At 41.1% G+C, this 27,540-nt stretch overlaps 1 long non-coding RNA gene across 2 annotated transcripts; it reads left to right on the top strand.

Moving 5' to 3' along the window:
- Nucleotides 1–26,549, top strand: LOC119265024. Of its 2 annotated transcripts, none has more exons than XR_005131343.1 (3): nucleotides 1–150; nucleotides 22,106–22,225; nucleotides 24,987–26,549. It is a non-coding gene; the product is annotated as an uncharacterized LOC119265024 (long non-coding RNA). The 2 variants fall into 2 exon arrangements; XR_005131344.1 differs by having other exon boundaries at nucleotides 22,145–22,225; nucleotides 24,987–26,548.
- The last annotated feature ends 991 nt before the right edge of the window (nucleotides 26,550–27,540 follow it).

Raw genomic sequence — 27,540 nt, 5'->3', positions numbered from 1 at the left:
CCTCTAGTGGACAGCAGCCATATCACAGACTGTTGTCTCTTTGCTGAAGATGAATCAAGAATTATGGTTTATTGGCAGATTTTACAGTGTAAAAAAGGACTTTGTAAATTTGCAGAAGCCTATTGGAAAAAATTTGCAACTGGTTTCCAGGTAGGTACTGTAATCAGTATTTTGCTGCTGTTGGAACTAAATTTTGTATCTCCAAAATGATAACTTTACTGGGGAATGAAAAATGTAAATTTACAAACAAAATGTAAGTCAATGTAACTAGACATTTTTCCCAAGTAATTTGGGATGGAAATATAATCATTTTCTTTGGATCATTAGGCTTGAAATTTACACACAATGGATTTTGGTATTTTATTGAGCCAAATTCTTGTCAGATTTTATCAATGATTTCAAACATGTTTTTGAAAATCTGTAATTTGACCTTCAACTTTGAGTCTCCTCAAGCATGACATTAATCAAATACTATGTATTATACTGTATGTGTTCTGTAACATGCATAACAACAGCAGTACATTATTGTAATCTAAAATATCCTCTTCACAGAATATTATATCATTGTTGTCTGAACAAAACCTCATATCTCCATTTTGACATTTTTCAGTTTTTGATATAATTTGAAAATGCCTGTTATTTTTTACATCATGTGTAAATTTCATGATGAATGGCCCAAAAGAAAGGGCCCAGAATGACTTACATTTAAAGTAGAGTAGGTTTTTTCCTTCTCCTGTAAAGTTACTATTTTGGAGATACAAGGTTTTATATATATATATTATATATATAATAAGTTTTCTCAAAATGTATTATTCAAAAACTGTTCTTTCATAATCTAACAGACTAACAGGCTCCTCTAATAACAGTTGCAGTTCAGCTATAAAAAGCTATATTCACTTTAAAAATACAATATTCAAAGTAAAAATATCCCAAATAAAGGATATACAAGCTCCAAAAGTCAGTGTTTACACTTGAGCTCTATAGTCAAAAACCCAAAAGTGAATGTACGCCACTGTAACACTGCAACGCTAGCTGAAATTTGCATTATTGTAGATCAGGGGTCACCAACCTTTTTGAAACTGAGAGCTACTTTATGGTTCCCAAGTTATACGAAGGGCTACCAGTTTGATGTGCTCTTCTTAAAAAAATTTGCTCAGTTTGCCTTTAGTTATATATTATTAATACTGATTAATGATAATCATCTATGTGAAGACTGATCAGATTAATTAATGAGTTCTCACAATAATTATCAACAATGTCAACAAGGTGGAAAACATATCAATATTCAGCACTTTATCTCTATTAATCTCAGCAATTTTTACATTTTCTGATGATCACTTACATCACTACATGTCATAGCAAAAATGTTCCATTTTCACTAGCCACTGATATATCCTTTTAACAAATCATGAACTGTGTTGCAGCATGTTTCAAAAAGTTATCAATTATGTAATGTTAAAGAAAAATCAACTGGCATATTTTGAAATAAATCTTCTCACATTTGGAACTAAAGATCAAATATTTAAAGCAAAGATATAACTGTTATATATCATGAATGCACGTTTAAATTGAACACAATTCTTCAATATTTTAATTCATCATTGCCATTGACAACATTTTTTATCTGTTTCTTTGTTAGTGGGAAGACTGGCATTGCATACTGTTCACCAGTGTATTGTAATCTGGTGTGTAACTGCACTGTGTGCACACTGCAACTGTGAGTGAGTCTTTCAGATGTGCATCAGTGAGGCGTGTTCTGTGTTTGTTCTTGATGAAGTTCATGTCAGAAAAAGCTGATTCACAGAGTTAGGTTGAACCAAACAGGCTGGCAACCTTCATAGCTGCTGTGCATACACCACTGTACTTCTCTGTGTCAACAAGGCACCAAAAGTTTGGTGCAGCCTGGTAGGCTTTGAGGTGAAGGTCATTTTGCAATGTTATGATTTCCATTTCCACCTGTCCAGCATCCAACTTGAACGTAGCACTTAGTTGCTCAGCAAAGCATGTTGTGTCCCCATCCATGAAAGGATTGGAAATTAATGACACACATCACTCAAGCTGATTAAGATCACAAAACTATTCTCAAACTCTTGCCCAAGTCTGTTTATGACTTCATAGTACTTTTCTGCAACTTTGTCAAATGTCTCAGATGCAGAAGCATTGTCTTTCAGCACCGACTGCAGAAAGTGAAAGTGCAGAACCCTTTTTCTTTGTAAATCTGCTGAGAAAGTGTTCATTTTGGCTTTAAATGCATTTACAGCACTTATCATATTGACAATTTGCCTTTGCCTTGCAGCTCGCCATTGAAGTGGTTTAGTTTCCCAGTAATGTCCGTTAAAAATGCAAGGTCAAGTGTCCACTCTGTGTCCTCTAGCAGTGAGACGTATTCGCCTTTGGACTGCATGAACTCTTTGATTTCACCCAAAAGTGACAAAAAATGAAATAAAACTACTGGGCCATCGGATTTCTGTGTGTAGCAGCAGGTCACCATATTCAGCTGATATCTCCTCCAATAACACCTTGAAAATCCTGTGCTGTTTTGCTTTGGAGCAAATGTTGTTAATGATTTTCACAACGGGAGTCATCACGTGTCCAAAGCCGATCACTTTCACACATAACGCCTGCTGGTGAATGATGCAGTGGTAATGCAGAAATTTTGGGAAGTCTGGGTCAACTTTACAGTGAGCGATGAAACCTGTATGTTGGCCGATCATAGCAGGAGCCCCATCTGTAGTCATGGCTACCAGCTTTCCCAATGGTACCTTTTTCTGCACGAAAAACTGCTTCACCGTGTTATAAGTGTCAACTCCTCTCGTAGTTGTCTTTAAGGGCAATAGTGTCAGGAGTTCTTCTCTTGTGGAGAAGTCTTCAAACACCATCCAGATAAAAACCAACAGCTGCACTGTACTGCTGCTGTCCACGGACTCGTCGCACTGGATGCTAAACCACCTGCACTTCACCAGATCCTGGTCCAACTGATCGACCAAGTTACCAGACATAGCTGACACTCGTCTAGCCATCATAGATGCCCCCAGTTGGAGATTAGATCGGTTCCATTTTTCTCATGTTTCAGTTAGCAATTATTAACATTGCTTCTTTGACAACTCCATCTGAAAATGCCGTCTTCTTCTTCTTGATCAGAAAATGTGTAGCTCTGAACGAGGCTTCGGTTGCTTTTTGTGATTTTTTGTTCAGCCTTGTGAAAAAAGTTTGTTGTGTAACCAAAGCTGCCTTTAGCTCACAGACTTTTTCTGCCCTTAGTGCGCTTCCAGGTGGATAGTTAGCATTGGAGCTTTTGTGGCAGGTAGTGAAGTGTCTCTCGACATTGTGCCGCTGTGGTATCACCACAGCCTCCCTGCAAATGAGACACACGCAAGTTTCTTTAACAGTCGTAAAGAAGTACTCTACCTCCCATTCGTTGTGAAAGTGATATGTTTTGTTTCTTTTTTCTGCCATGTTTCTGGGGTAAGAGACTGCTTGCTGTGCCTGCTAGCCCGCTAGTTTACTCTCCGCGATTACTGGTTTTGTCATGCGCAGAATACTGACCTTTGAACTACTCTAGACAAAAACTAAGAGTTAACCTCAACTTATCTAAACTTCATGTATAACGAACATAATTTTAAGATATTTTAAGATATATATATAATTTTAGATGCAGCTCACTAGTGAGTTGTGCTATTTTTAGAACAGATCTGCAGGCGACTCATATAGTCCTTGCGGGCGACCTGGCGCCCGCGGGCACCGTGTTGGTGTCACCTGTTGTAGATGTAAAGGGTAACAGGCATTTTCAATTGATCTCAAAAACTGAAGAACGACTGTAATTTACACCATTCCACTCTAATGTGGAATTCCACCATTCTACACCATTACACTCTAATGTTTGTTTACAGTAATGACCATCTATAGATAGTACTCGCAAAACTTGGATAAAGCGTCCTAAACATATATTGTTTATATTCCATCAGTTTCATTTAGCTACACTGACTTGGAACTTGCTAAGCAAAATGATCTAGTACCTTGGAGTTGTCACCTCACATTTACTCAAGCAATATGTAAATCCTGCTAGGCTCTTTAGTCTTATTTAAACTGTCTTAGAATTCATTGTGTTACCCCAAATAATTATGTAGTACATTGGAGTGTGTACGTCATCCTTACTCAACTAACATTCAGAACCTATTTGGCATTTTAGGGCAATTTAAACTAAATAATGTCTTGGAAACAACTGTTTAGTATCTTACACACAATTAAAGTCTAGAACTAATAGGGTATTTCAGCGTGATTTAGTTAAACTAGTTATCTAGTTATTTTGGCTTTACCTCAAAGTTACTAATACTATCTAGAACCCATATGGCATTTCCGTGTAATTTAGTTAAAATGCATTTGAACTTATCATGTTAAACAAAGTCTGTTTGGCATTTTAGAGCAATTTAGTTAGACTGTCTTGAAAATTGTCATTGTGTTGTTGTGTTACCAAAAGTCATCTACTACTGGAGTTTGTACATAACACTGAGTTAATGTCTAGAACATGTTGGGCATTTTAGTGTCATGTAGACTGTCTTGGAACTTACCAAAATAGTTATCTAGTACTTTGTAGTTTCTCACACTTACCTGGTTAATGCCTGTGAAGAAAGTGTTGTCAGTGAATAGTGTATATAACAGATAAGCAATGTTTGAGAACATGTCAGGACGCTACAAAAAGGATGGTCAAGTATCATGTGGCCGAGTGGTGAGTGGGCATCTCCTGTGTCTTCAGAGATGCTGATCTCCTGACTGGAACATTGAACTGGTAGCTCCGTGGCCTCTCTTTCCACTACAGCTCTGATCTCAACTGGCCTCTGTGCTGGAAACCCTCATAATTTGGTGCACTTGCTCACCTCTGTCGCTCGGCGGTCAGTGTCTCAGTGCCCTACTGCTGCTCATTAATATCCAGGCCCAATAGTCCATGACTCACGCTGGCTGGAGGGAAGGTGTAGATGTATGAACTGCTCCATTCCCAACACACAGGACTGCCAAAGATCCTCCACCTGGGCAGAAAGAACATCCACTTTGTTGAGAATCTAAGGGGCAACAGGGTCGCCTAGTGGGGCGAGTTTGGAGATGCCACAGAGGACAGATTTGCATGTTACATAAATAGAGATTTGAGAAGGCCGATTTATATTTATATCAAACTGCAGTTGAGAAATGTGGCACCTCGGTCAGCTTGGCTCCTGACCATGCAGAGACCACCTGAATTTCTTACGCTAAATAGCCATTTTGCTGTGACTCTCCCCCCCAACCCCTGTCAAAACCCATGCAAGCTTGGGTCAACAAACCCAACTGACCACTTTGACATCATCATCAGGCCACCTAGGAGCTCGACTCAACAAACTATTGACCAATCCTTTAACGTCCAGGTCGTTTTCTCGTCTCCTGGCTCTGGTCTTGGTTTTTCACTTTAGCTAAAGCTAAAATCTCCTTATCCGTTCAGGAATTTGTTATTTCGGTTCTGCTCCTATTTATATTTACTTCATGAGTAATTAGAACGTAGCTGCGCTAGCCCACAGAACATCTCCCTTTTCCCACCCAGAGCAAACAAATTGCCTCCACAGAGGAGGTCTGGTGGTCTGGCGGTGGGATGGTCTGATACCTAGCTGAAGGTATTCTTTTGAAATTTAAACTGTCACAGGAGAGATTCTGCAGCTTTCGTGGCTTGCCAAAACTTGATGTACCCAAATGTGGGCTGAGAGTGAGGTGGAGAAGGGGGGTGGGCATGTGGGGGGGGGGGGGGGGTGTAAATCTAAGTGTGCATCAAAGATAGAAGAGTAGAACTGCAGAGAAAACTATGAATGAGACCATTGAGAAATAAGTGTGCTGTAAAATTCAGCACATGCAAAAAAAAATACCTATATAATGAACTGATTAAAAAGCTTGAGAAGCAGAAAGAAGCAGAATGAAATAGAATGAAAAATATATTTGTTCTTCATTTCCTTTTGTACCTTCTAGCCCCTCAAATGGTCAATGCCTACCAGCAGGCCCACTCTTCTACAATCTACGAACAGTTCAGTGAGTTTGTATTGAAGTCCCTGTAGTTGGTGAATAATAAGCCTTATTGTGCAATAAACCTGGAATTTTAAGGGGGTCAAATTCCTATTTTGAAACATTTTAGTGTAGTTAACTACTGAAATGACAAACAATGTTGGGCCATGAAAGTTTTTATTCCTTGTAATTTCACTATGAATAGCGGGGTGTTTTATTTTTTGTTTTTTTGTATGACCTGTATGTATGAATAATGGGGCATATTTTGCAATAAACTCAGCTGCATGGCATTTTTTGCTGGCTTTTTGTATTATTTTTTTGTAGTATTGTATATATTGATATAATTTGTTACAGAATAATACGCCTTAGAAAACTAGTGATTTTAAGGGCTTAATTTTCTCAAATTCTCAATATTATCTCAAACTTTAAACAATTGTTTGAAGACTTGGAGCCCATTTTACTAAAACTATACAAAAAAAAAAGCTAAAACCCCAAAATAGTAAAATGTAATGCTTTTAATGGTCCTAACAACAAACCATTAGTCAGTAAATTAGCCAGAAGGAAACAATCAGCCGAAGTAAATCAGTGTGGAGTTTTTCTCTTTGATTTCTGTAAATGTTGGAGTTCAGTGTGTAAATGTGCTGACAGACTTTTACAGAAAGATGAGTCAGTATTGATCCCCTCAGCACTGATGACTTCAAACAGCTGAAAAACTCTGCTGAGCTGGTTTGTGTTTAATATGAAACCAAATATTTTCTTCAGGGTTTAAATCTGGACTTTGACAACAAAAAAAACACCAGTCTGAACCATTATATGATAGGCTTGGCACATTTTTTAGCACAGTACATCTACCATTGGTCTGGAGTGGCATGGACCAGCATGGGTGCTCATCAATGGAGCTGGTACTTGATTGGGTAAATGCTTTCTTTTACAGTGTCTTATGTTCTACACTCTCAGAAGTAAAGGTAGTAAACTGTCACTGGGGCAGTGCCCCTCTTGTTACTTGGGGGGAACCCTTAAGGGTCCATCTCAGTCCCTTTAGTCAGGGAACATAATGCCATAGATACATCACAGACTGTGAATACAAGTCGTAGTCAGATTCCAGTTAGTCATTAGGAATGGAAAACAGCAGCGGCAGCTTGAAGCCAGAACTCTTTAATGAAAAAGTCACTGTAAAACTGATACACACACCAAGCTTTCAGGCTTCAATTGTCCATGGTTAATCTCGAATGGACAAAAACCATTAATTTATTAACATTAACGAAATGAACATTATCATAGTGACGTTTTTGACCAAATGGTGACATTTTTGGCCCAAACTAAAGACCAAGCTCTAATGCTCTCAGTTCAGTGATGTGGAATCCAGACCAATCTGCCCATTATTCCCTCTGGTCTCACACTCTTGGCTCTGCATGGCCCGCAGACGTCTGGCCGCATCTTCATCGTTTGTCAGGGTTCGGACAGGAAGCCGATGACTTAAGTGGCCATGATGCATGCATAATGAGCCAGACCACACAAAGCTCCACCTGTGCCCAACAAAGACGCACTCTTCTTGAGCTCCTCGGCATTGTCCTCCTCCTATGCTCCAGCCCAGCTGCGCGGGCGTTCGGCCTCTATGGCCATTCAAGTGACCCGGAGTCAAGGCCACAGTGAAAGGCCAAAACAGCGACTGCACTGCCCCCCCTTCAGAGCCCCTCCTGACCCCGATAAAGCCCTCTTTATCCATGGCTGAAATCAAGGCCAACCAGCTGTGTACAAATGCATGGGGGCTCACATCGTTGTATTTTTTGGGCAACTCAGCTGTTGTTCAGAGCTGGTGGTGAGCTTGTTTTGCTCACAAAGGCAAGTTTTAGGTTTCAAGCATGTGCATCTGTGGGCATGCCTGACAGTAACGTGGTCACTGGTGTATGGCTGTGTTGTCTGGGCAGCAGTGATTACCCAATAACCAGCAGTCTGAGACCATGCTACATGCATTTACTGACTTTACTTCAGAAAGATTTCTGTTTGTAAAGTTGAGTAAAACTATGTTAAAATCCATTGCAAATATGAAATATAGCCCTCATTTTCAAATAAACTAAAGTTGGTAATGGTTAGGCACTTAATCTCTCTGTGCTTAGATTTTAATTCCACTTTATGTCAATTTTTTCCCATGGTGCTACAGTAGGGAATGCCATGTAACCCTGGGAAATAGCCTCTCGGTAACTCAGTGTCTGGCACAGGTTGGTGTATTAGAGAACCTACATCTACAGATTCAGCTGGACACCTGCTCTCCAGGACGTGAACTGAAGACTCATTTACATTTACATTTATACTATGGCAGGCGCTCCTATACAGAGTGACTCAGTTTGATGGGAGAAATGAACAATGTTTGTGAAATTCACCATTCTGTTGAAATGCTTGTGGTGAGGCTCAGATAATCACTCTACAGAAAGTAAATATGTATATATATATATATATATATATATGTAACGTGGAGCTAGGGAGCGAATGCATGTGCGGAGGAAGGCGACTTTTATTGAGGGCAAATCCAGAATCAGGGTCATAACGGGTCAAAGAGCCAATACATCAAAAAAGACCAATACAAAGACCAGCAAACACTAAGGGCAAACACAGGGCTTAAATAAGAAAGGGTTAACGAGGGACAGGTGGAAAACAGGTGGAGACAATCATGCGAGACACAAAACAAGGGGGCTGGACAAGAAAAACAAACAAAAACACACATGGACAAGACGGGGAGGGGCCAATCGTGACAGTACCCACCCCCCAAAGGCGCACACACCGAGGCGTGCCAAACAAAAAATAACAAAACAAAAATAGACACAAGAGACCAAAACCGAATCAAACTAGACAGGGACAGGCACAGACACAGAAGCCAAAACAGGAGCAGGAGAACACGGAACAGAAACCACGGGCACAGACACACGAGCAGAGGCAGAAACAGGCACAGAGGCAGAAACGGGCACAGAGGCAGAAACGGGCACAGAAAGGGGAGGCACAGACACAGTAACAGACGAAACAGAACGAGGACAAAAAACGGAAGGAAGGAAAACGGAGGAAGGATGAGGAGGCACAACACAAAACAATGCCGAACGAGGGACGACAGGAGAAACAGGACGAAGGAAACAAGACACAGGCACAGAAACAGGCACACAGACAGAAACAGGAACAGAAACGAAAGGAGAAACAGGAACAGGAACAACAACAGGAACGGGAACGGACACAGACACAACAGTAGGGAACAGGACAAGACCAGGGACAGCAGAAGGCAAAAACAAAGGAACAGAAACAGCAGACATGGGAGGCACAGAAGGACCATGGGAAACAAAGACAGGAGAAACGGGAGGCACAGAAGGACCACGGGGAACAGAGACAGGAGGAACGGGAGGCCCACAGGGAACAGAGACAGGCGAGGGCGGGATGGGCGGGAACAAATGGGATGTAATGTTCACGGGGGCAGGCGGGCCTGCTACAATGTCCATGGGGGCAGGCGGGCCTGCTACGACGTCCAACGAGACTGCCGGTGGGTCCAGAGGCGCAGCGACTAGCAGCGGGTCCGGAGGCATGGCGACTGGCGGCGGGTCTGGAGGTGTGGCGAGTGGCGGCAGGTCCGGATGCGCGGCAGTGCAGCCACGGGATCAGGAGTGCCGCAGGGTGTGCCACGGGATAAGGAGTGCCTCGGGGTTGCTCAAGACACGCAGACCCAAGGCGCTTACCTGAGCGCTCGCCGTCCAGACATAGGGTCATTCGCCTTCTTACAGGACCGACGAGACCCTCGTGTTCCCTCAGCGCCAGGGGATTCGCTCTCACTGGCAGGGCAGTGTTGGGACGCGGGTAACTTTGGCTGGGTGGAAACAGCTGGAGTTTCGTCCCACAAACCAGTATGTCGCCTTCCTGCTGCGTCTTGTGGTGGCTGGTCTTTATGTAACGTGGAGCGAGGTAGCGGACGCATGTGCGGAGGTAAGCGACTTTTATTGAGGGCAAATCCAGAATCAGGGTCATAATGGTCCAGAGAGAGAGAGCCAATACGTACAGAACGGGGTGCAGACATGATGAGCAACACATCAAACAAAGACCGATACAAAGACCAGCAAACACTAAGGGCAAACACAGGGCTTAAATAAGAAAGGGTTAACGGGAGACAGGTGGAAAACAGGTGGAGACAATCATGGGACGGAGACACGAAACGAGGGGGCCGGACAAGAAAAACAAACAAAAGCACACATAAGCAAGACTGGGAGGGGCCAATCGTGACTAAATATATATATATATATATATATATATATATATATATATATATATATATATATATTAAATATACACAGTGACATAGTGTTAAGCTGTTATGGTCCATGGTACATACAATAATAATGCTGACAAATTGACAAAGTGACTGAGTGAAAATGATAGTTGAGGATGGACCCACAGCTTCACAGCTTACTCAGAAGCCTGACAGCCTGTGGGTAGAAACTGTTCATTAGCCGGGTTGTTCCAGCCTGGATGCTGAATCTCCTGCCTGACGGCAGGATGGTGAACAGGCTGTGTGCTGGGTGGCTGCTGTCTATAAGGTCATTAAGGAGACAAACTATTGTGTTCTTGTGAATCCAGTAGTCATAATGCATTAGAAATGCATTTGTAATGAGTTATATGGCATACATAACACTTTATCATGTCTGGCATGAGCCTGTATACATTTTTTATTTATTATTTTGTTCCGAAAGTAAGGAACTTCATAAAGTCAGGTTTCATAATGCATTATAACATCTGTCTATAAGAAAATAGAGCAACACTATGTACTTGTAATGCTTTATTAATGCATTTGCAATTAATAACAATAACAATGCATGTTATTTCTTATAATACCTAATACCTGAAGCTTGTATAATTGCTTCCAAAGTCTGAAAATGTGTGGAACGTTAAGATTTGTCACTGCTGAAACACGTATGCTTTGCATTTAAGTAACATTTTAATGTTTTAATTGTTTTAATAAAAAAATATGATTTTCTGAGTTTTTGAGCTCAAAATGAGCTACAATTGTCACCGAAAGTGTGGGTGGAGTTTATTAAACAAACATAATTAAATATAGACATTCAAAGAAAAAGATCTCAGTCTAACATCCAAGATCAGTAATAAGTCCCAAATGTGTTTCAGCTCTGACTCTGACTCTGAACCAGTTCCATAGATCCATATCCTGAGGCTATGGGAGGGTTTCTACATCAAGTTTTGTTGTAAATCTACTGCAGACGCTCAGCAAGAGTGATTCATTCACTCTAATTCCTCTGGTCAGACTCAGGCTAGTCTGATTCTGTCATATTTGTAGAAAATGTACAAACACTTGTTTAAATTTCTCCAAATGCCATGCAGCATAATGACTTGTTGAATAGTAAGACGATCCGGTTAAACATTCCCACACGGAATTAACAGCAATCCAACTCCGAGTAACATCTTAATTTCAGGCTCACCAAAACAAGGAGAAACATTTTGGTATGTTTAGCCTGCTCCTGGCACCGACCTCATTTATCAATGCTCCGTTGCGAGAGTTATTCACTACACCTACCTTTCTGACAGGCCCATCAGTCCCTTAAGGCAAACCCACATGATTAATATGGCACCATTAATTTTCGGGACAGCATACACCGTAAAGACTCCAACACTTACCCCTGTGCTCATTAGCCACACTTCTGAAACAGTGGGCCCAACAATAACAACAATCTGTGGTTGCGAGGTGTTGGGAGTGATATTAAACATGTGGCAGCAGTTAGAGAGGGGAGAAAGTGGCAACCTGATCCGAGACAGACAATTTATCAGCCGCGTCCGGCTTTTTCTCCGCGTTGACAAAGTCCAGCCTTCCATACGAAAAGCCTGTAATAGGGGCTGTACCAGCGCACGCCGCACACGCAGATAAAAGATAGCATGCGGACCAGATCGCTCCTTAATTGCACTCTTGTCTTGTTTTCTTTTCTCTTTTTTTGCCTGTCTGTCTGCTGCACATTCTGTTGTTATTACTGAAGATCTTTTCTTTCCGCACTAGAGTCCCACCAGAGTCCAATTGGTGGAGTGGAGTGTAATGATTATCCTTTAATTTGAGAGGGCCGCTGTCTCTGATGACAATGTAGCAGCGGTCTGGATAAGCTCATCTACAAGAAGTTAAAAAAGGGGTATTTCTCCTGGTTTGCATGCAAAACATTAGTACTACTTACTCCCATCTCACTTATCTCAAACATAATCGATCAGTCAAGAATGTTTGGCATGTGAAGTTTGCTTCTTTAATATTTGCCTTGGAGCTACAAGGATAATGTAGATAACAAGTAATGGACATTTAAGTTAGCTTGATAAATTCATTCCTATGAATAGCCAGGTGGTTGCTAAGGTGTTGCTAGGGCCATTGCTGGTATCCCAATGTGTTGCGAAGGTGTTGGTGTTACTAGGCCATGCTGTGGCATCCCAGGTTGTTGCAAAGGTGTTTGTACACCCTTGCTACATTATCCCAGGTGGTTGCTAAGGTGTTGACAGACCATTTTTGTTTTGTCTCAGATGGTTGCTAAGGTGTTGACAGATCATTTCTGTTTTGTATCAGGTGGTTGCTGAGGTGTTGCTATGGCAGCGCAGGTAAGTGCTAAGATGTGACTATGCTGTCACTGTATACCCCAGGTGGTTGCTAATGTATTCCTAGGGCCATTGCTGGTATCCCAGTGGGTTGCAAAGGTATTGCTGTTACTAGGCCATGCTGTGGCATCCCAGGTTGTTGCAAAGGTGTTTGTACACTATTGCTACATTATTCCAGGTGGTTAAGGTGTTTGTACACTACTGCTAAATTATTCCAGGTGGTTGCTAAGGTTTTGCTAGGGCAATTACTATTATCCCAAGGGGTTGCAAAGGTGGTGGTAAAGCATTATTATGGGATCCTGGGTGGTTGCTAAGATGTTTGTACACCATTGCTATGGTTGCTAAGGTGTTGCTAGGCTGTTGCTCTGGTGGTATGCCAAGTGGATGCTCAGGTTTTGCTACAGCCATTGCAATGCTATTCCAAAAGTTTGCAAAGGTGTTGCAAAGCATTATTATGGGATCACAGGTAGTTGCTAAGGTGTTGCTAGGGCAATAACTATTATCCCAAGGGGTTCCAAAGGTGATGGTAGGCCAGGCTGTGGTATCCCAGGTGGTTGGTAAGGTGTTGCTAGGGCTAAGTAGTTGCTAGGCTATTTCTATGTTATCCCAGGTGATTGGGATAGGTGCTGCCAGGCTGTTGCTATGGTATCACAAGTGGGTGCTAAGATGTGACTATGCTGTTGCTCTGGTGGTATCCTAAACGGTTACAAAGGTGTTGATATGCCATTTCTTTTTTATCCCAGGTGGTTGCTAAGGTGTTGCTAGGATATGCTATGGTGTCCCAGGTGCTTGTTAAGGTGTTGATAAGCTATGCTATGGTATCACATGTGGGTGCTCAGATGTTGTCACAGTGGTGGTGTCCCAATGTGTTGATAGGCCATTTCTATTTCACCCCAAGTGGTTGCAAAGCTGTTGCTGTGTTATCCCTGGTGGTTGCTGGGCCATTGCTATAAAAATCGGTTTGAACACTGAAAACTGCACATGTGATCAGTCTCAAAAACGCAGCTACTCTATTCATGTATGAACTGTAAGATCCTGCAAAATTTCAGGGCAGCAATGAAAATAAACCATCTCTCAGTGTCTCTAACCATATGGAGGTTTTCCGTAATTTCTAATGGACCCTGTGTGACTTACTGTTATCTATCAACACTGATAAAAGGACAATAGTGTAGACAAAAACAATAGCAACCATCCTGTAGCCTGAATTCTGTCCATTCTGCAAACTATAGCTTTAACAAGCAGAGTATCAAACTAATTAAACAAATTCCATATGAAAGGTAATGAGGACCAGCTCCTGTGTGTAACGGGACTTTCCTTGATTGTTGTTGTCGAAACAAACAGACCTCAGACATGTAAACACAGATGTTTATTATTTTCTTTTGAAAATAACATGCTTGACCAAACACGATGATGGCAAGTAGGGGGGCTTGGATGAGTGAATAGACCCTCACAGAGAGAGAGAGAGAGAGAGAAAGAGAGAGAGAGAGACAGACAGTAAAGTGAGCTGAGAGCAGTGCTGGAGGGAGGAAGACTGAGATTAGATTCTCAGAGTGACAGGATTAAGATGGCACTCCCTGCAGCTTTAGGAGACCACACTGCTTGATGGTTTAGGCTGCTGTAGTGCTCTTTTTACTTGTTCTACATGTAGGAAACAGTGCACTAATTGAACATGCAGGTCTGATGCGTAATGAATGTAGCCAGGCCTACTTTTTTGCACACAGTACAAAAGATAGTGAGAAGTGAAGGTAAAACCTGATGTTAATGGTTCATACCTTTCTCTGCCTGTTTGTGCTCAGAGATGTAATGAAACATCCAGGCGGAGGCTAAAGTCTTAACATTTTGCAGACGGTACTTGTTGAATTTAGTATGTCTGCCTTTAAGATTGATGGCTATTTCTGCCATCTAACTAATGTGTAATAATCACATGGCTATTGCCCTTATTTGATGTGTAAAGAAAGCGATTTGACAAAGGCAAAATTTTACAGATATTACGTAGTATTACAAACTACACTCTTAAAAAAGATGATTCATCAAGGGTTCTTTAGTAAAGACAGAACCAGAGGGTTAAATGGTTTTCTGCACGGTGAAATAGCTCTTCAAATTGATGGACAATGTGTTGTACATGGATCTATACAGCACCAAAAAGGGTTCTATTGTTACAAGCTTGACATCCTAACCATAGTAGGACCCATTTTGGTGTTGCATAGAACGACCATTTCACCCTGCAAAGAACCGTTTAACCCACTGGGCTCTGAGGACTCTCTGTTCTCGATATGTTCCTCTCTTTTTAAACTCTCCTTTAAAGGTTCTTCATAGAACATGATCCTCATATGTTTCATATCTAAACACTCTGTTATCTTCATCGCTACTTTCGAAACCCGCTGCAGCAGCTTCAGCAGCTGTAAACTCTCTGATGCCGTTTCACATGAGTCTCCGATGTGGACGGAATGAAGAATTAAGGATTTCTGGCATGACAGTCAGTCCTTAGTGATCTCCTGAGTGTCCATCGGTCAGTTTTAAACAGAATATAGACAGACAAGACAATTCACTCTTGCCAGCATGCACATACATACGTTGCATTTCCCTTCGCAGGAGATTTAAAGAAGATTAAGGAGCCATCACGGAATTCTCACAATGCATCTCCTGCTAGATGTTTGGTTGTATAGGTTTCAACGAACTAGGCTAAAATATGCACCTTTTCATTTGAGGTTGACTTTGTTTGAATCTTCTATTAAGTTTTCAGCACCTGCTACCCATAAAGGCCTGTAGATGTGTGGAATGGTCATCAAAGACTTACTGGCTGTGATGTTCTGGAGAAGATGTGTGGACTGTGCACCCTAATTGCCTGCTCCTGACATTTCCTTCCATACTGCAGAATACCTCACTGGGGAGTCATTAGGAATGAAGGCCTGCGCTGTCTCCACCAGATATCTCCCTCTGATCTCCTGTCAGCTAGCTTATGGAGAACACCGTTGATCAGTGCAGATACACAGCATGCCTCTCCTTTAGGAACCAAGACAGAGGCCTACGAGTTCATCTCGCTTATGGGCTTAGCTGAATGTGTTCTACATGGACTGACAGTCGCAGCTCCGTGGACATTCATTTATTACTTTTATTTAAATCAAAAGGTTTTACTGAGGAAGAGTTAGGCACTCCTGTGCTGCCATGGAAAGCATTAGCAAAAAAGACTGAGACAATGTTTTTGTGATTTATTTTTAGTACTACAGTGGACTGATGCCAGTAGTTTTTTTTGTGCCAGTAGTGCTGGAGGTACCTTGTCAAGTCCAAAGTCCAGCATCTTCTGCAATAAATGTAAATTATTAACAACCACACATCAGCCATGATTGATATATCCATTATGTTCAATAAAATTATCCGTTTGGACAAATGATGAGCAGAATTATACATAAACAATATTATCATGGCCTGAATCCAACAATAAGAATTATTTCCATTATTCCACATTTGAAACAAGATACACTTTAAAAAAAAACATGGTTCTTCAAGGGTTCCTTAATAAAGAAAATGAACCATGAAAACTCAAAGAGTAGAGGCTTCTTTGTGAAATGGTTCTTCAGGTTGATGGAAAATGTGCATTAACGTGCTGTAGATGGCTTTATATGGAACCTTTTTGAAAAGGGTTCTGAATAGCACCCAAAAGAAGACCATTTTGGAGCAGCTTTACAGAGAGAAAATCCGGGTCTGAGCCCCATGAGCGTCGCAAGTGGCAAAAGTGGCAGGGAAAAGCTCCCTAAGAGTGAGAGGAAGAAAGCTTGAGAGGAACCAAGACTCAGAAGGAGAACCTGTCCTCCTCTGGATGACACAGGATGGCAAACATTGTTAGTATAAAGTATTATAGTACAAAGCGGGATAAACAGGTGGTCACGCCGGTCCAGAAGGCTGGAGAGCAGTGGCACCTGATCAAGGCAGAAGAGGCAGCAGCATCAGATGCACAGGATGGGCAGTTGATCACCTCAGCAAAGAAAGGAACAAAAAACAACAGAAGACCATCTACAGCACATCCTCCATCAGTCCGAATAATACTTTCACCATGCAGAGGCCCCTTACATCAGGCAAAGGGCTCTTTAAGCATTTTTCTAAAGAGTGTACAGATATGACCATTACTGTACTGAGGGTGCATCTACATGCTTGTGCCAGAGTATGGGAACCACTGTTCTAAAGAAAAGGTGGGTGAACGACTGAAAATGATGAGTAGACGGCGTTTGAGATGTAAAGTGGTGCATAAATGGTGCAGATGGTCCACCTCTGCAAAATACCTGCATGAAGCCACAGTGTGTTAGCATGTTACGGGCAGCAAGCCCTCAAGGTTTCCGAGAGTTGTAGCTGGCCAAGAACCACATCATCCCCGGAGACTACAACCACATCTTCTGCACATGTTTCTGCACAAACGTGGCCACGTTTTGGCTCCAAGCGTCCTCTATTTACGGTCAAACACATCAGTAGTTGCTCTGTGTTGTGTAACCATGCTGCTAGTGGGCTTGTCAAAATCTAGCTTCCTCCTGGAGAGCAGTAGGTCTCCTGCTGTCGGAGAGCAAGATGAAGACTGCTTTCTATCTGTACGCAGGTTGTCATCACCTCACTACATTCAGGCTGGGTGTCCCAGTGGCAGCACGCTCTCTGCTTTCAATAACGGAACCTGAATTTCCATTTGGAGAATGTTATTGCTGTCATAAACTAAACATGCTGGCAAGGTTTATATGCTGTGAGGGAACGGCATTATGAGACGCCCTTGAACCAAACGTGGAAATGCATTAAACCGCGCTGAAGCTCGGCTACCACGGTCCACGTCACAACAATCTTCTTGTGCTGTGGTTGTCATGCTGGCGGTGGCTGTGATAAGTCAGTTTGGCCATTGATTACTCTGCACGTGAAAACGGATGACGTCGGGTTTTACTGCATGTGGCTCTGAGCTGCTGCTCTGAGCGATGGGTCGTGATAAGGAGCAGGTTTGTGCTCATCCTGCCGTTCGCTGATGTCAACACAGAAGATGTCTTGCATCTGTTAGAGGGGTGATGTGTTCCATATGAGCTCAGCTGAGCTTCCATTCCATCCTGATAAGATACTTTTACGGTGAGCCTTACAGCGAGAAGTCTGACATATGGCAGTATATGGATTTCAAATATATCACATATTATATTAGTGTGTTTCCCTTATACTTATTATCCAGCTAATATTAGTCACATATGGACAGCTAGTTGGTATTGTGCCTAAGACCTGATTGATATATCGTTTGGCTGATAATACTGGACGATACTGATGACCCATGGTTTAATTGGTGTTGGTGAAAATATAGAAATAACCACTGATAATTAGTATTTTTGGTTTTTGTAACACTTTGGGGTGTCACTTCACCCTGCTACATAACAATGACATAAACATGCCATAAACATGTCATTTGCTGTCGGGGTGCCATTACCAGTAATTGTCATGACAGATGACATTTAGATAGAAGCTATTATAATCAGACATTATGATATCTACCATGACATGTTTGTCAATATTATATACATTAGCAAGACAACAGGGTAAGTGTTAATACTTTAACTTTAATACTTTACTTTAGTAATGAGGATAAACAAAGTTTTTTTTCAGAGCATGTTTGTTGGTATATTATACAACTTCTTTAACATTTTAGGGATACATTATTATGCCCTTACCAATGATGCAGAAAACATCCTAATTCATCCTAGTTAATGCTTAATAATGTCATAATAAAATTTGTTAGCAACTGCTGGCTTGTTAAGGTTTAATAAGAGCATCATAATGACAGTCCACTGAAGTCAAGTCAAAGTTTATTTATAATAGTATTAATATTATTTATTTATATTTTTACAGCAGGTGTTTTCACAAAGCAGCTTTACAGAAAAATCCAACTCCAAGTCCCCATGAATGGCAAGGAAAAACTCCCTGAGAGCAAGGAGAGGAACCAAGACTCAGAAGAGGAACCAAGACTCCTCTGCATGACAAATGAGCAGAGAATACGATTTTAATAATAGTATAAAATATTAAAATACAGAAACCAGGAAACGCAGGTGAAGCAATGGCTTTGACTCTAGAAAGAGTTTGAGTCTGTGCAGCAGCAGCATCTCTTCTTCTTGATGCCATAAACAAAGGACTGATTTCACTGCTCTATATAAAACTGTCGCTCTAATGACTTCTTTCCTCTGTTTGCCCTCAGTCAGACCATCTGCGAGCATGAATCTCTAAAGCAAACATTAAACTCAAAATATGGAGAAATGCTGTGCTGTGCCACTGACAACAGTATTACACTTAATTGCTAGCAAATGGCAGCAAGCAGAAGCCAAAACTCCTCCAGACACCTGTTCTCAGAAGTGTTTATACTTCAGCAGTGAGGATGATCACCACAGGCAAGCAAAACTGGGATTCGGCACAAGATTCAAGAAAAAATCCTGGCAAAAATGTTCATTGCTGCCATGCTGTTGAAATGAAAACATACAGTTTTGGTGAAATATCGGTAAATTTGGTGTGGGTGTTACAGTTTATTGCTAACAATAACAAAACACACAATATCACATTCATAGCTAGTTGTTGAACATGTTATTCCAAAGTCCAGGCTGTTAATAATGAGTTTGTGCTGCAGTAACAGCCTCTACTCTTCTGGGAAGGCTTTACTCTAGATGTTGGAACATCTGAAGATCTGATGCCTTTATTAGTGAGGACAGGATGTTGGATGGTCAGTTCTGGATCAGAAACTCCACTCCAACTCATCCCAGAGGTATTGGATGAAGAGGTCAAGGCTCTGCACAATTCTGGTCAATTTCTTCCACACCAAATTCACCAAAACATTCCTTCATGGAGCTCATTTAGTTCAATTCAAGTTTATTTGTATAGCGCTTTTAACAACAATGTTGTCACAAAGCAGCTTTACAGAAGTTTGAAAACATACAGTTATAACACATTCCCCAGTGAGCAAGCCAGAGGCGATGGTGGCAAGGAAAAATTTCACTCAGGCTGGAGGAATAAACCTTGGGAGGAACCAAAACTCACAAGAGGAGACCCATCCTCCTCTGTTCAAACAGTGTTTACAATTTAATAAGCTAAATACCAAACAGAAGCTAAGAGGATCTCTATTTGAACACTGGATGGTAAAGCTTTAGAAACTGCACTGGTAGAGGCAGTCTCTGACTCTGACTGAGTCTTTATGTAAAGATGAAGTGAGCTGAAACAGTCCCATCCTATCTCAATGCTGGTACATGTCGATGGCACAGTGAGGTAATTGAGGGTGTTGCAGTTGGCACAAATGAACAGGAGAGCGGGTTGGTGATGGTGAGGAGGAGGCCCTGATAGTCAGTCTTCAGCAGGATGGGAGGGCAGTCATTATCTCACGAAGAGTAAAGAGACAAAATTAGTTCTGGTCAGGAGTATGACTGTAATAAAAATGATTTCCCCTAGAGTGTGACTGGTGACTCCGGCAGATCCAACTATAACAGCATAAAGTAAAAGGAGAGAACCAGAAAGTAACATAGATATGAGAGTACCCTGAGACACTGGGATCCCCCCACTCCACCATCAACAAACTTGTGTGATTGCGTGAAGTGGTGGGTCAACAGCACCAACATCTCAGTTTACCATAAGCCTCTATGCCCATGAACCCCTGGATCTCCTGCCTGTAAGGATAATTATCAAAAGCTAAACTAAACAAATATGTTTTCAGTCGAGACTTAAAGGTTGAGACTGTGTCAGATTCCCGAACATTAACAGGGATATTATTCCACAATTTGGGGGCTTTTAGTGCATGGCAGCTTTGGTCTACTAAAACAATAAAGGATCTCTTAAATTAGCATCAAACCCCTCAGGCTTATTACATACTAAGGCCTATTATTCAGTAACTACAGGGACGTCAGTGTAAACTGGCTGAGCTATTCTTAGGTTATAGGGGTGTGTAATAAACATTTGGGCCCACCAGTGGGCTGTAGATATTTAAAGGGTTAAGATTTCCCTTCACATATAAGGCCAAACCAACCCTATCTCATTATTCCCCCTCCACCAAACTTTACAGTTGGCTGTCTAGATGTGTTTGGTTGGCATTCACCCAACCCAGATTCATCTGTCAGATGATGCCTGATGGTGAAGTGTGACTTGTCGCTCCAGAGAAAGTTTCCATTGATGCAGAGTTCAATGATGGTGTGCTTTACATCACTGCTTTGCTTCTACTTTTCTACTGTTGTCTCTACTCACGTTCTTGTTGATTTTATTCACCTGTTAGCAACTATGGCTGAAAAGAGCCAATCCTGGGAATTAGTAGTGTATGTAGCGTATGTAGTGTTGATGAAATTTGATGAAAAATGACACTTAATTTACAAAATGGTTGATTTGCACTGATACAGAATGTAAAGCTAAAATAATTAATTACATACGTTTAAACAGCTGGATTAAAACAGTACAGTAAAGAGTAATAACTTTGGGTGTCTTAAAGCCATTGCACGCCAAACATGATTTATTCAGATGACAGTAAATGGGAAGACTTTATTTGGATGGTCCACTGTAAAGGCTTAGTATATCCTTAAGTAACTATAAGTAACTTTATTCAACTAAAAATGAGTTCATTGTGAAAGATTTTATCGAATATATCCCTAACACTAAACCTAATCCTAACCCTAACCCCAAGACAAAACCTACACCTACCACTAATCCTAATCCTGACCATAACAGTGTTGATAATCAACTGAGCATCACCAGAAAGTTAGTTAATGATTTAAGTATCCGCCCAAATAAAGTGTGGCCCAATAAATTAATTTGAGCACTTAATAACACCAATTTGACACCAAACATGATTTTTCATGCAACAGCATTTTTTCACTCTCTGTTAAATGTTCATGAACTCTTACTGCTGTCATGATCTCACTGACCAATCATGGTTGTCTCTGCCATTGGCTTGATGAGAGTCTCTAAAAGCAACTCAAGTGGAGCTTAAACTGATCTGTGAACGTTTGAATTAAAGCCTGTATGGAATCACTCAGTGTTTCTGCTACTGAATGAAGTGATGATGCGCCTCATGTTGCTTTCACTTTTTCCAAAACAGACAGTTGCTCAGCGTCACAGATTGTCCGTTTTGTGTGGAGTGAAGGATCTTATTATCACTTGAAGACATTCAGTTTGTTTGCTTTGTGCTTCTTCTGGTATGAATCTCCAAAATCAGCTCAGACTGAGATATGGAGATCAAAGCTGATAGCGAAAGAGCCTGAATGAGGAGCAGAATCTCGATGCTTTCCAAAGTGTAAAGCATCCTGGGGAATGTGACAGTTTACCAATTTCATGAGAAGGAAAGGACCTTCTCATGGATGGTCTGCATGTCTTTTGTTTTTCATGGTGTAAACAATTTGCCAATATTATGCTCTTTATATTTAGCCTTTTGGTGTCATTTGTAATATCACATTCTGCGTGTTGCAACTTTAAGGGTTGAAATGTGTTCACTGAGGTTAAATATACATTACATATAACACAGACACAAAGCCATTAAGCTGGAGTTATCCTGGTTTGTCAGCCCTGCAGAGGAGCGGCTTGGGAATTCCCCTGGGACATCACCCTGAAATCAGTGCATTCAATCAACTCAGCCTTAAAGAATGTGAGAAGAACTTCCTTTCACTCCATATACAGACACTGTTCCTCTTAACCCTTCATGCTTCCTGCAATTGCATAACCTGCTACAAACCCATATTACACACCATTTCCAGTCTACCAATTCTACTGAGCATAATACATAATTGAAATAACATAATAATATTAACATAAATGTAAGGCATATTGCTATCAATTAACATTTTTTATTCATTTTATTTTTTCATTTGTTTTGATGTAAAAATGTAAAAAAATATGGCAACAATATAAATTATGTTTTTTAAAAACAAATGACTGCATTAACACTTCATACTGTGAGGGCCATAACATTCCAGAGCAGTGTTGGGAGGGGGGGGGCATTCTAGAATACTGTGAGTGAATGGGAGAACATTCTAGAACTGTGTAAATGATGAAAGCACTCTGGTACAATGTGAATGGGAAATATTCTAAAGTATTATCAAATTGGGAGGGGGCATTCCAGAACAGTACGAATTTGGAGAACATTCTAGAACACTCTTGAAAAAAAAATGCATTCTAAAACAGTGTGAATGAAAGTTTAGAATACAATAAAAGGGAGAACATTTCCTAGACTGGGGAGAATTTTCAAGAACAATGTGAATTAGGCAGAGGACATTCTAGAACAGTGTGAGTGAATGAGAAACAGTCTACAATAAGGTGAAGGGGAGAAAAACATTCTACAGCAGAATGAATGAAGTGGAAATACATTCTAGAACAGTGTGAATGAGAAGAAATACAGTCTAGAACAATGTGAACTGGAACAAGATATCTAGAACAATGTGAGTGAGGAAAAAATACAGTCTAGCACAATGTGAACTGGAACAAGAATTGTGGAATAGTGTGAGTGAGAAGAAATACAGTCTAGAACAATGTGAACTGGAACAAGAATTCTAGAATAGTGCGAATGAGAAGAAATACAGTCTAGAAAAATGTGAACTGGAATAAGAATTCTAGAACAATGTGAATGGGAAGAATACAGTCTAGAACACTGGGTACTGGGACAAGAATTCTAGAACAGTGTGAATGGGGAAATATTCTAATTTAAATAAAGTGTAAAACTGTATGAAATAACTTCTCATGAAATTACAATAAAATATCTCATCTCCTATTGGAACTTTAGAATCTGCGCTTTCCCTATAATTTCTCCACTTGCTTCAAAGTGCTACAAGTCAAAAATAATAAACTGAAATGTAAGAGGAGCATTTGGAGGCATTTTCTTGGTGGGGCATGTAGTGAAGGGAGGGATGAAGTTAAAGTCTAATGGACTTTTAATGCAGACAATAGTAAGACAGGAGAGATCAGGGACAAGAAAGAAGGTCATTGTTCCATCTAAGAAGGTTGCAGTGCAGCAGTGCTTCACCATGGTAAAGCACAACTGGACAGAAAGAATGAGGGAAATGTCAGCATCCAACTCGGGCAGAGAGAGATTTACAACCCTAATCAAAAGCCAGGCCATGGTTGGAAATTGAGCTTGAATGATGTCATGAAACTGTCCTCACTCCGACGGGCAGATTTATAGCCAACGGTGAGATTCATGCAGGAAAATACAAAAAAAGGGACGGAGAAGAAGTGGTGAGCGATTGGGGGGTTTGTAAAGGATCTCTGTGCAGCACTGAGTGGGTGAAACACAAGTGCATTTTTACTTCTTCACCAAACTAGACATGCAAACAAGGGCGCTCTTCATGATCGATAGCTCCAGGTCTCCCTCATCAATAACTCTAATTGACCTCTACGAAACCATGAGCTCCAGGAGGCCCACCATTACCACATCCGCGCCGTCAGCCTTCAGAGGTCAGGAACACTGACCAGACCAGGCTGTGATGCACCCATGCATGGCCCAATCATCTACACTAGCAAAACTATGTGCACATTAAGGAGATGTTGTTGTGGTAGTCCAGGAACTGTATGGCTATTCATTTTTACTAGTGGACTGGTGTCATGACTACATTTAAAAAGTAGTGTTTTGGATATTTCTTCGGTGGCTGATCATGTAATTTGAGGTCTCAGGTGTTTTTGTTGTATATCAGTGAGTTTCAGTCTCAGACACTGACACACATAGATGTACACAGACTGTCTGATGTAAACCACACACTAAAATCACCACAGCTCTCAGAATCACACCTCACACTAAGAATTTAAATAGCCACTGGTCCAAAGTGTGAAATATGTGGGGTCCTGGGGGATCAGTGCTGCTCTAATTAAACTCTTGGACCCCCTGGATATCTAAAAATTTTAATTCTGGGGTTCCCTGAAAATAAAGCATGATGTTATGCTGTTTGTGGAAGTAAATGCTCAAATCCAGACTCAGTGAAGCTGATTGCTTATCTACTTCCCCCACAATCAGCTTCTTTCTCTGGTGGTCTTAACTAACTAGAGCTGCAGCTCTGCTCTGCCTCAGGGTGGTGCTGTAGCAGACTGGTTCACCCAGTTGGCCCTTCATAGCCTAGAAACCATAACTCTGCCTGGATTCCTCTGAAAAACTTTACAATGAGCTGCAGCAGATCTGAAAACCTGAGTTTGGAGTGAAGAGTGACTGTTCCTCATTTTTCACACTGAAGACTGAAGAGGAGACAAGAAAGATCTCAGTTACTGTGAGGAACAGACTTTACAGAAGAATAACTAATAAAACTAACATTTTGGAGTCTGGGTTTGGTGAATGCCAGGAGAATGTTACCTGCCTGACTGCACTGCATCAGCTGTAAAGTTTGGTGGAGGAGGGATAATGCTAATGTTGTGGGGTTGTTTTTCAGGGGTTGGTCTTGGACTTCACTTCCAACTTTGTGGAAACAGTTTGGGGAAGAACCCTTCTTGTTCCAGCATGACTGAGCCCCAGTGACTATAGCAACTCCATAAAGGCCAGACTGGGTGAGTTTGATGTGGAAGAACCTGACTGGCCCTCACAAAGCCTTGATCTCAACCCCATCGACACCTTTGGGATGATCTAGAACAGAGATTGTGAGTCAGACACTCTTGTCCAACATCAACTTCTGACCTCACAAATGCTCTTCTGGATGAATAGACATAAATTCCCACAGACTTTCTCCAACATCTTGTAGAAGCTTCCCAGAAGAGTGGAAGCTGTTAGAGCTGCAAAGGGGGATCAACTAAACATTAATGCCTATGGATTTAGAATGGGATTCATAAAAGCTCCTGTAGGTATAATGTGGAGGTGTCCCAATACAGTTACTTACTGTAACTAATAATTTGTTTATTATTATTTTTTCCATCATTTGTTTATCACTTATCATTGAGTTTCTCATTACTGTGATTGTATAATAAGACATGTTGTACCGACTTTGTACCGTATCACCCACCGAAACAAGATCAGTGTAAACACTTTTGCCCTCCATGTATTTAACGAGCGCTGCCCCCTCTGAGAGTGCAGGATGTAAGCGATGTGAGTGACAGATGAAGTGTTTGGGGGCTGAGTGCTGGAATAAGACCTGGCGCTGAAAGCCCAGCTGCTCCCTCGGTCAGATACCGGCCTGCATGTGGTGACCAGGTGGCGTCTGCCTACCGTCATGCACAGACAGGACACGAGAGCTCAGCCAACACGCACACTCCTCCTCCACCTCTGTCACAAAAACAGGCCCGTTCCACTTACCTACCCTGGAGATGATGGATTGATGGAGCTCTGAGTGGAACAGGCCTCAGTCTGGAGTAAACAAGCGCTAGGTTCGGACTCCTGTGTTGAAGAGTGAGAGTGAGGGGTTATTTTCCAATTTTACACCTCTGCTAGAAAGAAAGACCAGACTGTGTTCGGGACCCGGACAGGATAAAAGATCTCGGCCCACAAATTTGAGTCAGAATTGGTTTAAAAATGAATGTTCAATCAAAGTCAAAGTCAGCTTTAGTACCATTTCTTCTCATCACAGATGACAAGTTTCTACAGGACGCTGTGTTACATTTAACACAGACAATAAACAAGGAACACAGGCAAACTACACAATAAAGCTGTCGGTACAGTACACAGTCACTACAACACAAACACTCAGCACAGCACAGAAGAAAGTAGACATGAGTAAAACAGACCAGCTACAATCATTGCTGCTGGGATCACCACCTAGTTTATCATATTTGTTTTTAATTAACTATTTTTTTTATTAACATTTTAAAATCCCAGTCTTATTACACACTAAGGCTTATTATTCAGTAAATACTTCAATACAAAGTACTGACCATTTAAGGAGTAAACATTAGCAGTATTAACAAATACAAAGTATTCAGATAATATATATATATATATATCGCTGTTGTCGGGACAAAACCTTGTATATCCATTTTTGATGTTTTTCAGTTTTGACATAATTTGAAATTACCTGTCACTCTTTATATTGTGTGTAAATTTTATGATGAATGGAGCAAAAGAAACGACCCAAAATGACATGGAAAAAACTCTGGATCCATTGACTTACATTAAAAGAAAATTAGGTTTTTCCCTTCGCCTGCAAAGTTACCATTTTGGAGATGCAAGGTTCTGATAAGACAACAGCGATGTGTATATAACTATAGGGTTTCCACAAGGATTAGGAGTGTATTTATGGGAATTTTTGCAGAATATGTGCAGCCATGTTGGAACAGGAAGGGGCCATCCCCGAACTGTTCCCACAAAGTTGGGAGCATGAAATTGTCCAAAATGTCTTGGTGCTGAAGCATTTAAAAGTTCCTTTTAAGCCAAGCCCAACTCCTGAAAAACAACTCCACACCACAACCCACTCTCCACCAAATTTTACACTTGGCACAATGCAGTCAGATAAGTACCATTCTCCTGGCAACCATCACACCCAGACTCATCCATCTGATTTCCAGATGGAGAAACGTGATTGGTCACTCCAGAGAACACGTCCCCACTGGTCTGGCATCTAGTGGTGGCACTTTACACCACTGCATTCCACACTTTGCATTGTGCTTGGTGATGTAAGGCTTGGATTCAGCTGCTCGGCCATGGAAACCCATTCCATGAAGCTCTCTACGCTGTTCTTCAGCTGATCTGAAGGCCACATGAAGCCACATGAAGTAATTATTAGACACCGGTTAATTGTCTATTTATTAAGGCATATAAAGTGTTATAAAGTGTTACCAAAGGGGGCATTAAGTGAAATAAATGGATTATATAACCGTGATATAAAATCAGTGTTTTCTAATTAAATTGTGGGAAAAGGGTCTTTTACTTTGAAAGGACTAACACTGCATAACATCACATGACCAGGAATTCTTCTCATGATGTTGTTATTACTGTGCATTCCAAATACCAATTGAAACTGTACTAATTTCCAATATTTGTAAACATTGGGTTAAGTATAA

Source organism: Pygocentrus nattereri, chromosome 13 (genome assembly GCF_015220715.1).
Source record: "Pygocentrus nattereri isolate fPygNat1 chromosome 13, fPygNat1.pri, whole genome shotgun sequence".
Taxonomy (NCBI): Eukaryota; Metazoa; Chordata; class Actinopteri; order Characiformes; family Serrasalmidae; genus Pygocentrus; species Pygocentrus nattereri.
Note: the sequence above shows the minus strand (reverse complement) of the source record. Positions and strands in the feature narration are given on the sequence as shown.